An 18,451-nucleotide genomic window follows, 5' to 3' on the forward strand; every position below is an offset into this window, starting at 1 on the left:
CATGAAGACGAGTTAATCGATTATGAAACTTCTGCCCTTTGATGTTCTACTTCTTCAGAAGCACCACTGAAATACACATGAACGTTTGTTTCTAGGTCAAGTTGAGAAAGTGCCCTGTGAGGCACGCCCTACCTCTTGTTGGGGCACTAGAATCCTGAATGACACCTGCTTCTGTGTAAGAAGTACAAGAAACCTCACCATCTCCCCACAGAGGACTCTTTTTCACAAGTGGTTCTGGGCTCTTAAACCACGAGCCTTGCTGATACATATAAGCAGACTGATGAACTAGCTTTTGGACCCCTCCCTTACAGTTCTCGTTCTCCTACCTATCTGTTCTCCACCCTCACTGTGACCTGTAGTCTCTTGATTCCTACAAGTGAACTCAGGCTCAACAGAGACCCAGCACACACACACACATACACACACACACACACACGCACACACAGAGAGAGAGAGAGAGAGAGAGAGAGAGAGAGAGAGAGAGAGAGAGAGAGAGAGAGAGAGATCATTATGGTCCTACTTCTCATTTGCATCCCTCTCCAACTTGCTTCCTTACATGAACATCCTAATTTTGAGTTATCTGTGACCTTAGTAGCTCTTGATTCCCTTTAGTGTCTGTGATGAGATTCAGATGGGTTCATTCATAGGAGAGAAACTTAGAAGTGATTTTTGGCTGGGTTTGGTTTGGGTTGCTTGCTTGTCTGATTTTTTTCCTCTTTATTTTTGGCATCCAGATAGTATGTGTCATATGGTAGGTACTCAGTAAGCATGTGTTGAACGAATAAATAAATGGAAATAGAACAACACATTTGTTTGACACTTCAAAGTCTTCCTCTTCCTGAAATTTAAGCAGATAATAATAATAACTAACAACAATAATAATATAAAAATAAAGACAAAACCCCTGAGTTTTCATCATGTAGGACAAATCTTATGTCAAGGTAAATAAGTTAATTATTTGACTCAATCATCAAAACAAACCTCCAAGTAGGTAACATTATTATCATTCTTTCATATAATTTATGTATTATAATTGATTTTATTTTATTTTTATGATAAGGAGATAGGCAGAGTCAAGACCAAGGACAAATCTTTAACAAGTAGCATGGCCAGAGCTTCTAGCCCAGGTAGCCACATGCCACTAGACAATACTCTCAAGCTCCAATCTCTGCCACCTGGACAAAAAAAGTCGTTAGTGATTCTTTCTGTCTATAAAAAATTCTAAGCTTCATAGCTTCCTGTGGGAATTCCTTAAGTACGTCATTCAGAATGGATTTTCTAAGAGTTACATATTCTAAAATCAGGTCTTACACATAAGAATTGTCCGAGGAAGTTTGAAAGCTCTGCTTAGCAAAACAGCGGGAGTTTCTATAAATCACAGGCTTTCTAGATCTTCCCAAACCAACTTTGTAATAGTAGACATGATTTTTCTTTTGCCATATAGGCCTCAGTTCCAGTGGGAAGGTGGTTGGTTATCCCCATGACAGACATGCCAGTATTGCATCTGTGGGTGCATTTGCCAGTCCAGTTGGTTGAGTTGCATGTTGGGTTCACATAAGCTAGCTGATGACCGTGCTGCTCCAGCAGAGCACATAGCATGTTCCTGCATATGAGAAACATTCAGCATGCAGGAAGCTCCAGCACAGGTCTACCTTCATCTTCCTATGCTCTTTTACTCAAGTACATGGTATAATCAGGAATAAAGTCAGGTGCTGCTGGCTAACCAGCCACAATATCCTGTACTGTTTGGAACCTTTGGTGGTCTCCCTGGCTACCTTGTTAGGTAGTTTTCTACCTGAATTTGATAACTTCTGCCCTAATCCCTTAGCTTAATTGATGATATGTAATTTTCTGTGTCTAGCCTCTGGTTCATGAACCTTATTCCCATAATATCCACCCCCAAGCTTGAGTGCTTCCCCCCCTTCCCATCAAGCCTGTCACATTCAAATAAATGCAAAGATTATTGGTGAGGAAGAATATGTACAGGGCCACTGGATGGTATCAGATTTACATGAAGGCAAATTTTGCATAAAACACTACTTGACGTATATTTGCCCTTTCTTTGTAATTTGTAGAATATGACACCAAAAACAGTCACAAATTGCAGTGCACTGCTTAAGCAAGTGGTTTGGCTGTATATGGGTTGAGTATGGGGACAGGTTTCCAATTTTGTCGTTAAAATAGTTCACGTTTCTAAGCTGCAAGATCACAAGAGAATAATACTATTCTCTCTCAAGCACCAAGCTAAATCCCAATTAAGTGCAGATTTAAGATCTTTCATTTTCACTAGAAAAGAGTAAATTTGAAAAATTTTTTGACTTAAAACCACCACTGCCATAAAACTCCCAAATGAATTTCTCTTTGGGGGAAAAAAATAAATTGAAAGCAAATGAGTGATTCACTGAACAGATGTGGAATGGATTTTACAGCCCTTCCTCCCAGCCAGTGTCAAGGCGCTGTTCATCTGGGGGCAGACTGGTACTCAGAGGTGCCATAGAGAGAGAAAGAACAGCAGGCATAAAGTGTCTGGTACCTAAGGAAGCTTACGGAGAGAATGTGCCACACTCGGAAAACAGGCAGGACACTCCAAGACCAATTCTTCCATGCTGTGCAGAGGTTTTGATAATTAACTAAAGCGGAGAAATAGATTATGTACACTCTGGGGAATATTAAAATGTAGGCTGGAGCTATAGTTCAGAGGCAGAACACTTGTCTAGGGTGTGCAAATCTGAGGAATCTGTCCTGCAGTTTTACACACACACGCACACACACACACACACACCATGTTCACACCTCAACTAGCCTATGCCTAGTTACATACACACCCCATTTCAACATAACACAGCATAAAACAGGAAGGGAGGAAGATGTCTCTGTGCGCATGTGCTGAATACCCCCCTTCTGCAGCCTTCTGACTTCTCTCTCAGTTCCCTTTCTCCTTGTTCACAGGGAACTTTCAGGGACTTCTCTACGGGAGCTCCCAGAAGCTCTACCCCATTCCTGCTGCCACACTTCCTTGTTTCTCTTTGTGATGAGTTGTTGAAGTGTCCACGTGGCAGTTACCAGACCACCAGCTGAACTGCTTCAGAAATGCACGTGAGTCTTCAAAATTAGATTAATAAAGTACATAGTCTTCTATAAATAATTTAACTTCCAAAGCTCACCAGCCAGTGAATCAAGTAAAGATTCCTTTTTGGAATATGCCATGTTAATAAGCAATTGCTTGTAATAAATGCTACATAATCTCTTTACTCACAAAATAATATTCATATGAATAACTTCTGTGTCTCTCTTCACCCTTAATGACTACCATTTCATCTTTTTATACTGAAGTTCAATATCTGAGTATTCTTCCGTTCAGCTAATACATATTAAAGCCATATAAGGCTCGGTGCTGAATTTGTGAGAAAATATCCGACATTAAGAGGACCTCAACTTTTTATTCAAGGGCTTATGAGACTGAATCTCTTGGCTTTTAGAAGGAAGCCATTTGAGTTTACAGACCAGCTTGGCTTGCTTATCTGGAACAAGCTTGTTAATCTCGCTGAGCTCTGTTTCATCTTCCTGTGAAATAGAGATTAGGTTGATAACAGTGTGTCTCCTCCCAGACAGCAAGAGCTAGGGAAGACTGGGAGTCATGGCGGCCACCACAGAGAGAATGGCAGGTCAGTGTAAGGGACCTGGATGGATGCCTGTCATTATCTAACTGGCAATGGGGTATCTTTCCAAGTTCTTTGTGCAAGATTAGGACCTTGAATAAATGTGTCCTTCAAACACATAACTTCTATGTACAATAGGATCAATAACTAACTTGAAAGAAAACTACAGGAAAGGGGGCCATTTAAAGGTTGTCCTCAAAAGTATAGGGCACATGAAAGAATATAAGAACTGCCCTTTAGAGGCATTGCAGGTGTGGCTGCTATGTCTCATGTGCGTCAGTATGGGGGCAGAGAGGAGAGAGACTATGTCTATGCTTAATGTTCTGACCTGTGAACATCTGGATGATCAGTAGTCTATGCTTAATGTTCTGACCTGTGAACATCTGGATGATCAGTAGTCTATGCTCAATGTTCTGACCTGTGAACATCTGGATGATCAGTAGTCTATGCTTAATGTTCTGACCTGTGAACATCTGGATGATCAGTAGTCTATGCTCAATGTTCTGACCTGTGAACATCTGGATGATCAGTAGCTTAAAACTTGCAGGGGGGTGGGGGGGGCAGCAAATCTGAGATAATCACCAGTCCAGCTCCAGGGGACCTGGAGAGGGAGCTAGCCTGAGAAGACCGCCAATTCAGCACAGGCCCCAACAGTATCTATCCAAGGGCAGAGAGTAAGCCAGTGTTGAGATGACCTTGCCCTAGTGCCATGTGGCCCAGTGGGAGTAAGTCAGAGACCAGAATGATTCCCACATAGGGCCCAGGCAAAGAGCAATCCCCAAATGACCACCAGTCAGCCACTACAGGGTTCCAAGAGAGAGCTAGTTTGAGATGACTTCCAGTCTAGTGGCATGCAGGCTTGGGGGATTGACCATGCCTGAGATGACCCCTGCCCAGTGCCATAATGCATGGGTAGGGCATAGCACTCCTGAGACAACTCCTAAGATGACCCCAGAAACTCAGACACCCCTGATACCACCAAGAGGAGCAAGTGAGTGGTGGAGAGATGGAAGAGAAAGAGAAACAGAAAGATGTGGACACAATGAAGAGAGGAGGAACTGAAAACTACAGGGCGGACAAGAACAGCCTGGTGTGAGTAGTTGGTCATGCCACCTGGGACCATGGTGAAATTCTGGCCTGTGTTGCCATTAGAAAACACGTCTGGATCTATGGTTCTGCAGTAGCAAGGCTCTGCTACCACCAAAGTCTGGGTGAATGTCCCTGATCTGGGCTATCACTAATGAGAACAGCCCTGTACCTTGCCTGAGCAGCACAGCAGAGCTGGCCATAGATGTAGAGGTTGAAAGTGAACCAGCCCTGAGGGCGTGATCATTGGAGAGCTGGTCCTGCTTCTTGACTGCTGTGTGGTGCTATTGAGGATAGGAAGATACACTCTCCTCCCTTATGCCCTCACCACCTATGGCAGGCAAGAGAACAGGCCCCATACCTCACTTGGGAAGCACAGATGAGCAGACCCTGGTAGCAGGGTGGTGAGCTGGCCCAAAGAGTGTGAGCATGGACAAGCTGGCCCTTGCTACTTGTCTGCTGTGAGGTGGCATGGGTAAGGGAGCAAAGCCCTCTTCCCTTTGTTCCTTGCCACCTATGGCAGGCAGGAGAGCTGGCTCTGAGGTCACAAGATCAGGAGAACTGTCCCTTACCTGCTGCAGAACTGGAAAGAGCCCTGCATCTTGCCTGGGCAGCACAGTAGAGCTGGCCCTGGATGTGGGGATTGTGATTGAGCTAGTCCTGAGGGTGTGAGCACAGTAGAGCCTGCCTTGACTCTTATCTGCTGTGTGTTGGGACAGATGAAGGAAAGATACCCTTTCTACTCCCTTGTCCCTTGCCATGCATGGCAGGTGGGGGAGCTGGCCCCAGAGTCACAAGAGTGGGAAAACTGACCCTGTCCCTGAACTCTGGAGTGTAGACCCCACACCTCACCTGGGCAGTACGGTAGAGCTGGCCCTGATGATGTGGCAGGAGATGAGCCAGCCCCAAGGGCATGAGAGCAGGAGAGCTGGCTCTGCCCCTTGCTGGCTGTGACATTGATTGATGAGCCAGCTGGAGCAGGGCAGGAGAGCTTACCCCAATTGTATGGGTGAGGAAGAGCTGGAAGGATGAGCAGCTCAGATACCTTTTACTCACAGATCCAGGGCTTTGAGTTGGCCCATCCCAACATCTACCCCATCAATTAACTGCTAGAGTTTGTGAAGGAGCAGGTCCTGCAGACCCAAAATTATAGGATTTCGATGACACAGGGCAACAACAGGTTATCCTAGAGCAGCCCAAGTAAGGTTCTATATATTGATAGTATAGCAGAAGCCAGAGCCTCATGCCAATCAATGAGTCATTGCAATGAAGATGTGCAAGCAAAAAAGTGTGGACAAAAGGGTGAACTATAGGACACACTACAGCTTCCACGATGAGATTCTTTTTCCATGGTCATAGGGAATGTTGCAAGGGTGGAAGTCAGGACCAAGGAGAGAGGGAGATGAGTGGGACTGGGGTGTATGATGTGAATTGTACAGAGAACCAATAAAAAGTTTAAAAAAAATGTAAGATCAAGAGGCAGTAGGGTGAAGGTGTGGAACCATGACAACCTGGCAAAACATGGCATGGCATGGCACGGCTGTTCTTGAACTCATAGCAACTTTAGTTATCACACAAGATCAGCATATGGTTGGGTCTATCAATACCTTGACATGGAAAATTCAGAGATTCATGGGACACCAGCTCTTTTGTCTATGGTGTAACTTTGAGATTAATGCTATAAAGCACAGGTAAATTCTTTTATGTGCACAGCTCATGGTTAATGGAGGAGGGTAATAACTTCAGTGGTGTAGCCACTGATAGTATGCCTGTGTTCACCCATACTTCTGTAAACAACCTTAATGAAACTCGTAGAAACACCAGAAACAAAATTAAAAGTAGATAATCAAACTTAATGACAGCTAAAAGTACAATAAGATCTTAGATTGGAGCCCAGGAACAGATAAATGTCATTAGTAGGACAATAGATGAAATTTAAATGAAGGCTGTCTTTTTTATTTATTTATTTATTTATTTATTTTTGCTAATACTGTGCTAGTGATGCTAATCTCTATCAGTGTTTCACAGTAGCACAATGTGTCAACACTGGGGAAACCGCATGAAAGGCCTGTAAGAAGTATCAGCAATCCCATTCAAAATCCCCATCTCATTCTTCACATAAATAAAAAAAAAATAGATAAATAATATCCTAAAATTGATATGGAACCACAAAGACCCCAGATAGCCAAAATAATACTGAGTAAAAAAAAATAACATGGAGGGATTACAATCCTAGAGCATAAAGTATTTCATAGAGTCACAGTAATAAAAAACAGTATGGTGTTTGTACAAAAACAGACATGTGAACCGATAGAGCAAAATTGAGAGTCCAAGCATGAGCACATGAAATTTCAGCCACTTGATGCTTTACAAGGAAAGCAAACACATACACTGGGAAAACAGCATTTTCCACAAAGGCTACCAAAGAGGCAATTACTCGGTTTGGTTTGGTTTGGTTTGGTTTGGTTTGGTTTGGTTTGGTTTGGTTTGGTTTGGTTTGGTTCGGTTTGGTTTGGTTTGGTTTTGAAACTCAGTTGTGTCACGTGATATCTTTCTAGGAGCTGTCTTGTGAGAGGATGTTTTGCTGAAGCGGGTGTTTGAGAGGGCACGTGATGTTTCGAAAGAGTGCAAGTAGAGCCTCACAAACAGTGAAAGGATGCTTCGCTTCTGCTTCCTGGTCTTTGCTGGTCTTCACTGGCCAGGCAATGCTTCGCTGGTCTTGCTTCTTCACCCATCTTCTCAGATCTTCACTTCATAGAGAGAAACTCACCAAAGAACTTCTCTTGGTATTCTAGCTGATTCTGGATGCTTCTGCTGGCTCGTGCCAACTTGGCAGAGCCACGCAGTTTCTGCTGGATTGAGTCGCTTACTGATTCATGTTTGTGTTTGCTACTGGACTGGACTGCTGGCATCCTGATGAGGAAGAGATGGATCACCCAAAGAACTCCTTCTAAACAGGTCCATGACCCCCTTTCCCTATTAACCGTCGTTTTCTCCCACCTCTCTTTTTCTCGACGTGTTAGAAGGGAGGCTGAGGTGTTCAAGAACCCTAAATAAAGAAGGTTTAAAAGAGTCTAAGCCTACAGAGTACTGGCGAAAGTAGATTCCATGGGCAAAAGAATGAAATTAGACCCATATCTATCACCTTGCACAAAAATTAACAGTGAATGGATCAAAGACCTAAATGTGCAACTTGAAACTCAGAAACTGCTATAAGAAATCACGAGCAGTCCCCTACATTGTATGGATATAGGAAAGGACTTCCTGAACAGGACTCCATTTGCCCAAGGATGAAGGCTAACAATTGACAGTCAGAACTTTATAAGACTAAAAGTTCCTGCACAGCTCAAGAAACAACCAACTACGCGAAGAGGAAGCCCACAGAATGGGAGAGAATCCCTGTCAGAGATACATATATGAAGGTTTTAATGAGAATGTCCAGGAATGTGTTTGCCTGATCCGCACACTTAGTGGAACTATTTGGAAGGTGTTAGGAGGTGTGGTCTTGTTGGGGGAGGTGTGTTACTATGGGTGAGCTTTGAGGTTTCAAAAGCCTACACCAAGCCCAGTGTCTCTCTGCCTCTTCCTCTTTCTCTCCCTCTCCCCATTCCTCTCCCTTTTTTTTTTCTGTCTTCCTGTTTCCTTCTGTGTGTCTGTGTCTCTGTCTGTCTTTCTCTCTCCCATGCTCCTTCCTGCCCAAGGATCAGGATGTAAGTAAGCTCTCAGCTCCTGCTTCGTGACCATGTATGCCTTCCTGCATGCCCCCTTCCCTGATGGTCATAGATGAACCTCTGAAACAGTAAGCAAGCCCCAGTTAAGTGGTTTCTTGGAATATTTGCCATGGTCGTGGTGTTTCATCCCAGCAATAGAATAGCAACCAAGACAACAACTGATAGAAGATTAATATCAGAATATATAAAGAACTTTTAAAAAACAAAGAATTAAAAAAAAAAAAGAAAAGAGCCAGCCGGGCAGTGGTGGTACACGCCTTTAATCCCAGCACTTGGGAGGTAGAGACAGGCAGATTTCTGAGTTCAAGGCTAGCCAGGTCTACAGAGTGAGTTCCAGGACAGCTAGGGTGACACACAGAGAAACTGTTTCAAAAAACCATAAATGAAAGAAAAAAGAAAAAAGAAAAAAGAAAGAAAAAAAGAAAGAGAGAGAGAGAGAGAGAGAGAGAGAGAGAGAAAGAAAGAAAGAAACAAACAAACAAACAAACAAACAAACAAAGAAGAAAAGAAATGAAATGGCAAGGCTCATTTTTCAAAAATGAACCTGAAGCTAGGCAGTGGTGGTGCATGACTTTAATCCCAACTCTCGGGAGGCAGAGGCAGGAGGATCTCTGAGTGTGAGGCAAGCCTTGTCTACAGTGAGTTCTAAGACAGCCAGGGCCTCATAGAAAACTGTCTCAAAAAACCAAAACCTAAAGGAAAGGGCTTCTCACCAGAGAGAGAAGAGGTGTGTGTGTGTGAGAGAGAGAGAGAGACAGAGACAGAGAGAGAGACAGACAGAGAGAGACAGAGAGAGAGACAGAGAGAGAGAGACAGAGAGACAGAGACACACACACAGAGAGAGAGAGAGAGAGAGAGAGAGAGAGAGAGAGAGAGAAATGGAAAGGAAGAGGGGGGACCTGAAGAGAGAATTTTTTAAACCCCTTTAAAATTAATTATTTTATTTACTTACATCCCAGATGTTGCCCTCTCCCATTCTACCATTCTTCTTCTTTGCCTCTGAAAGGGTGCCCCCACCCTGAGCATCCCCCTTATCTGGGGCCCCAGGTGTCTTCAGGATTAGACACATCCTCTCCCACTGGGGCCAGACAAGAGAATTCTTAAAAGAGGTTACAAAAAAAAATTTCATCACTAGCAGTCCAGGAAGAATGAAGGAGGTATTAAAGGTGACAATAAAAAAAATCTGAAATCAGACCATTAACTATTCCTACCTAAAAAAGAAAAGCCAGTAATACATGCAATTCTGTTTATAAATCAAAGTATATAATTTTAGTGAATTTATCACATCTGGGCTGACCATGCTCCCTCCAAGAGCCAAGTACCCCTTAACAAAAATCCTAATACCAGACATGAAAAACCCTTGTTTGAATTGTTGGGGCAGGGCTGTTCAAGAGACCCCTAAAACACCCAGCCTATTGCTGTTGTTGTCCTTGGTTACCATCCCTGAGAGGTGGAAGATAAGTCCTTAATGCAGAAGACACTGTGCCCTTCAGAAATAGGGCCAAGAGGCTCTTGAGCTGAAGTTGACCTTATTCCTCCTCCCTAAAGACTAGCTTTCATAGATCGGAAAGTAGCAAGGCAAGCTTCTAAAGGAGGGGTCAGCCAATAGTCTTATTCAGATATGACACCCCTGAACCGTATCAACCAGTGTGGCATGATAACCCTAAGGTGCATTAGTGGCATGCATACCTTGGCAGTAACCAAGGACTCTATAATTGGACTTAAGACCAATTTTTAATTGGTTTATAAAGTCATTTGTCATTGGAGGAGACTCTACAACCACTAATTTATGAAACCAGCATAATCTCTAACAATGTAGTCCCCACCATCATAAAGGACACTTCTCTTTGCAACAGATGGAGACCACTGCAGAAAAGCACCACCAAGGAAAATGCAGACTTGCAGAGCCCAGTCCCAAGGGATATACCTACAAAACACCCGTGCATCTAAGGCTCATGGAACATCATGGAAGATGGTGCAGAAAGATTGTAAGAGCCAGAGGATCAGGGAGTTTGTTCTGAACTCTCACCGTCTCCTAGTAACACATCTGAAGCTACATCCACAAAGTCTCACTAATATGACGATCCAAATGTGAGCTGAACAAGGATGGGACCAAGGAACATGCCAAAGTGGATGGGGAAAAGCCCACAAGGCCTCAGCACTATACAAAGAACTACAGGAAACTGAGGAAGGCTGGGAGTGAGAGAGATACACTTACCCAGGAAACAGCACACTGATTGGTGATACAGTACCAAAAGGTCAGCCCTGCAAACATAATGGTATTATACAGACTGGGGAGGTTATATTTAGGAGCATATATGTAAGCATGCACAAATGTACATATGTATGTGCATATACATATATTTATATATGCATACAATAACAATGAAAAAACAGGTCATGCATTTGAATGAAAGTAAGAAGGCAGACATGAGGGGGTTTGGAGGGAGAAAAGGGAAGGGAGAAGTGTTGCAATTATACTTTCAAAATTAAGTACAAAAAAGTCCTCTTTGTCCCTATGTTGGCTAACTTGTTCTATCTTCTTTCCTGTTTTGCTCAAGAATTTTTCCTCTCAGGGTTGTCCCTCATATTATAAGTGAACATTTGAAGTTTTCTAACATCCAATATTCCATGCATTCTCCATGTTCACCTCTTACCTGACTTCACCTGCAAAGTTGTCTCTACATCTCTTTATAAAGAAAAGCACTGGTCAAATGTAATTTAGGGTTTGTACAGCATCTGCAGCGTGATCTTTGACCTTTGTCCTCTGCTTTTCAGAGGTGGCCATCGGGATGCTGTGGGAGTGCAGAGGAAAAACAGATTCCTCATTCTTCATGCCATTGAAATAAGGCTTGTGGTGAGGTTGTTTTCTACTAAAATAATTCATCTTTTTATGTCAAATGAACGCTGTAATTGACATGATTACTCTGAGCTAATCTATTATGGATTCAAACAGACTAAATAAAAGCTAAAAGAAGAAACAGAAATTAATAATGGTGCTGTGCTACTGTTTATTTTGTGATCAATTCTAGTGAAAACCTGAAACATCAATTCAACTGTTCTGGTCATAACATTGCCCATACGTGTATTTATATGTATGTGTCTGTATCATACACTGCATCTAGTGGCTAACGCAGTAATTCTGGGACAATTAAATTTTTATTAGATAGTCTCTTCTTTTGAGAGTTTTGGGATAATAAGATCTTGAAAATTAAATAATATTTAAGACACCTGCAGACTAATCCAGCTTATCTTCAGTCAGAACTAATAGTGCTATTCATTTTGAGTGACCCTAAAACAGTTCTTCACATTCCGATAAGACAATAAGTGTGCATCTAGAGATATTCAGTATTTAATGAAGGTTAACTCCTGTTATGTCACATGTGTCTAATGCTATGTAGATTTACACACATGCTCAGGGCATGTGTACATGCACACAGACGGAATCATCTACAAAAAAACTCAGCATCTCAAGTGTGGAACTGTGGACTCTGCCAGGCCTTGGAAAATTATTCAAGGTCATTCAAGACATGCTGAAAGCCATTACCTTCCTCGAATAGCAAGCCTCCCAGGAAGCAGTGATGAAATTCACCCAGGCTTTGATGACTGTTGATGACTTTGAGAGAGGCAAAGCAGGGTAGCATAGACACCTGCAGACTAATCCAGCTTATCTTCAGTCAGAACTAATAGTGCTATTCATTTTGAGTGACCCTAAAACAGTTCTTCACATTCCGATAGTGCCTGTGCAGCCATTAAATTGACTTTCCAGGAACAAATGGGAAAACAAATCAGGGACAGGCTTTCCCTCTGCCAGGATCTATCAGTTTCAGTCAGAGCTGCCTTTACATTATGGAACTTCACGAGAACCCGTGAGCCAGCAGGCAGATGTCTGATTCCAGTTAGCCTTGGTTTTCAGTATTTTCTCCAAACATGTCCCTAGAAGACTTCCAGAGTCCGTGGGATGAATCTTCAAGTCCAGAAGACAAAAGTCAGACTCCCGGGTGCTCAGATCACAGGCTGCGTAATTTTAGACCAGTGTTTTCCTGCACAGCATTTCCTGTCACAAAAGTTTATTCTTACAAGTTCACCTCCCTGCACACGAGGCTCTGACTTGGGGCCTGGCAAATGGCGGCTGACAACAGTTTATTTCGTATTCAAGAAGACAACATTTCTGTGAACTCTGTGACAAGCAAGGTGTTAAATAACTTCTAAGTCTAGAAACCTTGTGATTTAGCAGAACAAAGGCTGGAAGAGATTAATGTCCTCAACAAGGAGTAATGACATAGATTCTTTAATCAAAGATGCTGTTCTCCTAGCCATTGAGAATTCCTGATTTTTGCACTGCTTATAGCCATCTGGCCTTAATACATCAGATAAAACATTCAGTGAGTGTTACTTACATTTGCTACAGCTTCCCACAAGAAGCCTTTTCACTATTGCAACTTATTTACCTTTATCCAAAAATATCTAAGAACTCCGAAGGAAAAAAATTACAATTATGTATAAGGTTTTCTGAGCAACTTTCTCCTTATAAGATACTGTTTAGATATTTAGCTATTAGGTAAATTTAAATAGGATGTTGATACAAAGTTTGAGTAAAAAAATGTAAGCTATTTTGTAAGTTGTGAGGTCTTATTACTTTGGGTCAACAATTGTTTTTCTCTCCTTTCAAAATCATGCTGAGGTAAGAAGCTTGAAAATTGTGCTCACAAATTAAATCACATAAAATGAAAACACACAGTTACTTTAAAAGTAAGTAATAATTGCAAAATATAAATATTGTAATCCATACAATTGTACATGGCAGGAAAACATCCTAGTTTCTAAAAAGTGAAATTGAGATTGTATAATGCCACAAATAACTAAATTTTAAAAATAAAGTGTTAGGAGGTAGTTTTCTAAGTTCAGACATCTCAGGAACATGTCTGCCTTGCTGGCAGGATGCAAACTGGGTTCATGTTCCCAGGCTCTGGATCCCAACTCTTGTCCTGCTTCTTCATGTGTTTCCTGTTTGTATGTTGACCAGATGCTGTAATCTTCATATCTAAACTAAAGCACACAAGTCATAAATGTGCTGTTTGTTCTGGCTTAATTGACTACGTGCTGTTCGCCCCACTCCTTTGTTTCCTTATCATTCTAGATTCCAGGCCAGAGTCCAGGAGGGAACCTGACTGCAAAAGCTGACTCAAGGACTCTGAAACCAGGTAACCTGGCTAATGCCCAGTCACCAACATTAACAACTTCCTTGCTTAACCCCTTGTCTCAGAATATGAGTGATTGGCCAATACAACAGCCCACCTGCTGCCCCTTGCTTCATGTTCCTATCCTATGAAAATGTTGTGTAGTCTCCTTTAGGGAAGATTTCAGATCCTGAACTAGTCATCTCCTTGAGGGCTCAGAAAATAAAGCTTTCATTCCTAAGCTTCTATATCTGAAGTGAGTTTTCTCAGCTTCCACCCTGAACCCAACAAAAGGAAGAAGAAAATGGATCGGTCGCTGATGATAAAACAAAGTCCTTTGTATCTATTATGTACACAATATCTCAAGCAATTGCTCTTAAACAAAGACCTGGATGCCCAGGAAGTTTTCTCTGCCCTGAAGAAGGGCAGACATTGAGAGAACCCTTGCAGAACCATCTGGTTTGATACATTGAGCTTAAATACTGTCAACTACTGACTCAAAGGTGTAACCTAGGATCTAAAATCTACCAGTGTCATAATTTCAAATATAGCTTCTGATCTCCTCAAATTACCAGAAAGACAGTTATAAAAGATTTATTCTGAAGCCCTTTGCAAATAGGATGAAAGCCACAAGCCCTCTCACCAACTACACAAATAGACCATTTCAGTACTACTTCAGGTGTGGCCATCTGCCCAACAGAGCTTGATCATTGTTGCTACAGAGGAAGCAGACCTGGATGGCTGAAGCCTTGGGGAGGCAAGTGCTGAACTTAGTGTTCCATGCACCTTTCATACCTCATGCCTAACACAATGTTCTCACAAAGTTATGTTCTTAGCAATGGTTGACTTTCTATTTCAAAAACTATATAAAAATGTAGGTAGAGGACAACATTGGGAGTTCTGTCTATGACACAGATAACCAAATTCCCCTTTTAAAAGACTTCCTTTACATAGTCCCATAGATCCTTTGAACGCTGCTAACTTCCTCTGGTGCCAAGAAGAGTTAACACAGTTTCATGGCATCTTGATTGACAGTCCAAAAGTTCTTGGGCTGTATGAGTTTCCACAGAACACAGCTTTCCTTGGTTGAGGGGAATGCTATGTCTATTTGTGGTTCACTTATAGGTAGGAATGATGTCACAATTGTTTTTGACAAACCATGGACAACTGGACTTCCTCCTTGCTCAACAGGACCATCTGGCAGATTCTGGCGTGTGTTCAAAGAGAGCCATTTACTAACCCACTATCTTCTGTTTTGAGAAGACATACTTTCTGAGACAATATATTAAGTGCAAAGGTTTTCATATCTAACTAATCCCTTGTGTCTATTAATAGCAACAAACTCAGAAATCCCAGGCAGCAATACCCATTTCACTTACACCATGTGTATTTAAAAAAAATAAGAAAAATATAAAAAAGCCAAATATCAGAGAAGATGCAGATAGGCACTTGTTTACAAATCTGTCCTCTGCACAGCTGTGGCTATGAAGAGAAAACACAAAGATGGTCGTGGAGAACAGAAGGGAATGTTAACATTCCCCCAGAGACACACTGCTACCTTGGCTTCACTGTTATTTCTTTTCCCACCTCTCATTTTAACCTCGATGATCCCTTCAGCTATCAGAAGTCACAATGGCAACCCAAACTAGCGAGATTAAATGTGGATTAGAAGGCAATTGATTTTGATTATTGAGTTAGCACCTTTCCTGTGCAAAAGTAGAAAGGGTCCTTTATGTAATTCCAAAATTATAGTGAACATAAACAAACCTGATGACCTCATAATAAAATATGAATAATCCTATGAATAGCCTTTCATCAAGCACACATACACTCATGTGTGCACATGGACACACACACACACACACACACACATGAGCCACTTTAGTCTTGCACTCTTGGTATTAACATGCACCCAGCTGAAGGCACTCACAGCCCATTCAAACAGGAAATGCTTATCTTTTCCAGTCTACCGAATTCTTATTTGCCTGACTTCAAACTGTCATCAAGCTAAGAAGGAAGTCTGAGGATGAGGACATTTCCAAGTAATTGTCACTTATTCCTTTTCATTGAAGATGCAGTTTAACAGCTAGAACGAAAGCTGGGGACAAGCAATCGCTTTTACTCAAGTCTGTAGAAACATAATAATATAAGGCAACTGCCTTTAGGAGACACAGAGATCATTTATTATAGGAAGCATCATAGAGATCGTTGGGAAAAATGAAACCTGTGGGTTCCTTCAGTCTCTCAGATTGTTATGACTTTACTATAATAATATGTCCTTCTCTCCGTATGCACACAAACACACATGTACACAGACATACATACTTGTGTAAATCAAAAACCCCAGATGCCAAAAAAGAATTGTATCTGGTGGCAGCTCAGAAGAGTTGGTGAGTAAATTTTAATCCCACTCATTTGAAAACAGGGGGAGGTTGGAATGTAAAGTCAATAACTAAATGATCTAGATACTATTGAATAGCACACCACAATTGATTGCTGACAATGGCAGTTTTGAAGCCCTAGTGCGTGGGAGTCGCCAGCATTCAGTAGGGCCTGGCTGCAACCTTGACTTGACACTTTACACAAAGCACAAGTTTCAGGGGCCTCCTCACACTCCAGTGTCTATGCACTGGTGTCCTTGACGTAGCTCAGAGATAATACAGCCCTGGCAGGGCTTCCAGTCTGCCTATGAAGATAGAAAGGGATTCCGTCGATAAATCTCATTACACCACACAAACACCTAAGGATGTCCCCACGGATCACGGCAGAGCCAGTTCTGAATTTCAAAGATGTGCTTTCAGTTACTGTAATTACAGAGACAACAGCAAAGACAGAAAAGCCTCTTGGAGACTCTAAGAATCTTATACTAAGGTATTCAAGGTATACAAAACAGTGTTGACTGTAGCTGTTGGTTCTAAACTCTGAAAACAAAACCTAAAACCAGACCCTTTATAGAGACAGAAGCTCCTGACTTCATATTCAGCATGCCTAGAGAATGGAATTAAAGCAGGGTAAAACAAAGATGCTCAGAAAAAAAAAAAACTTATTTTTGGAGAAATCCTTAACTTTCTCTGAGCTCATGACAGTAATTGATTGTTAAATAATTCCTCCAGGCTGAAGACACACTAAGTGCTAGCCACTGCGCTACATTCTACTAAGCATACAAACATAAAGGTTATTCTCAATCTCAAGAAATTAACTCTATAACTTGAAAAACAAATGAATAAATCAGGAATTACAATCTAAAATAAAAAAATGTGTTAAAGTATGAGATAACTCTCCAGTGGCTTCCTGTAGAACTCGATAAGCTTGATAATGGTGGGAAAGCTTTGGTAATGAGAAGAAACACGGCAAGCTCTTGATACAGAAGGAAAACAGAGGAGAGAGGACATCCTAAGCAAAGCCCCAGACTCTAAATACATTTCTGGTACTGTAGTAACATTTTTGACTCAAGTCTTAGTTATCAGTTTCTTCAGGCCTTAAAGTGATCTCAGGTATGTCTAAAGTTTATTATAGAATAAGATTATCACATGCATTAAATGTAGAGTATCATAAAACATCTCACATCTTAGACTTGTGCCATACAAAACTTAATATTTTTTATTATTCCAAAGACCAGTAATTGTCATGACAACAATGTCTGAATAAACAGGAGTAAAAATACAAGGTACTTTGGCTTGTTACACTTGTTAGTGTGTTACAGCATTAAACAACTGTGTCCATCAGTTAGCACACAGTAACCGGTAATACCATCACAGTAAGAGGTGCCCATGAAGGCCAAGATGGTATTTGCAAAGGACAGCAGGGAAGAAATTCAAAAGGGCATTAAGAAGAGAGAGTGGTTACCCAACCTAAAAGAATAGAATTTTGAAAAAGGCTACCTACCACCACTGAGGGAGCAGCTCTCTAGCCAGTTCTAGCCAGTTCTACAGAGGTTCCTCACGCAGGTGGGTCTGCTGAAGAGAACATAATGGCAAATGTTGAAGAGAATTTCTTGTGCAACCAGGAAATTCTCAGCATGTTTCACTCCTTGCTTTTACATCTTTTTCTATCCTTTATTCAAATAAAAAGCCATGGTGGCATTCGGGTGGTGAGGACCGTCTTAAGGTCAGAGCCAGTATCTAGTAAGTACTGGAGAAGCTAGCTGGATGTAATTAATATGGTAAGTGGTTTCCAGAGCACTTGAAGAAGGCTTAGGCATGCACTTCCTGTTAAGATATGACACCCCTCCTCAGTTCCAGGGATGGGGGGGTGGGGGGTCAGTGCATTGTCTCTGCTTTGATAACTGGATAAGATGCTCTAAATCCCTTCCGAGGCAATTCAGACTCATTTTTCTTCCTAGCCAACCCAATTATTTTCTGCCTGTGCATTTCAAAAGCCCTCCACTAGGGCGCCCATCTATCTCATTCCTAAAGAGTCATTTGCCAGAGATTCCTGTGGGTCAAAATCTGGTAATTAGCATTTTAAACCTGATCTCATTGTAGTAACTGCTCTCCACCTGGTCTCTGTAATTCCCATGATATTATCCCATTGAGACAGCAACCCCGTTGTACTGAAGTGCCCCTAAATTATACCTAACCGGCAGAAAACTGGTGACTCGGGTCTTGGAGGGTGGTAAGGGGGTGTCACCATGCTTTCTCAGTGGGCGTGGCTTGGGCAGCAGAGCAGAATGCACACAAATATGGCTAACCAGCATCCCTGTTTCTGAAGCATCAGACTCCTCCCTCTTTAGGTTTCAGGGACAGTGCTGCAAGCTCTTTAACCTTACTGACTGTAAGCCATCTTTATGTCTGTG

The 18,451-nt window shown here is 41.9% G+C and overlaps 1 non-coding gene across 1 annotated transcript; it reads left to right on the forward strand.

Moving 5' to 3' along the window:
* The first annotated feature begins 3,887 nt into the window (after positions 1-3,887).
* LOC115029784 (small nucleolar RNA SNORA17) lies at positions 3,888-4,021 on the forward strand. The gene has a single exon (XR_003835350.2). It is a non-coding gene; the product is annotated as a small nucleolar RNA SNORA17 (small nucleolar RNA).
* Positions 4,022-18,451: the final 14,430 nt, after the last annotated feature.

This window comes from Mus caroli, unplaced genomic scaffold, assembly GCF_978045245.1.
Source record: "Mus caroli unplaced genomic scaffold, Mus_caroli_1 scaffold_18, whole genome shotgun sequence".
NCBI classification, from domain to species: Eukaryota; Metazoa; Chordata; class Mammalia; order Rodentia; family Muridae; genus Mus; species Mus caroli.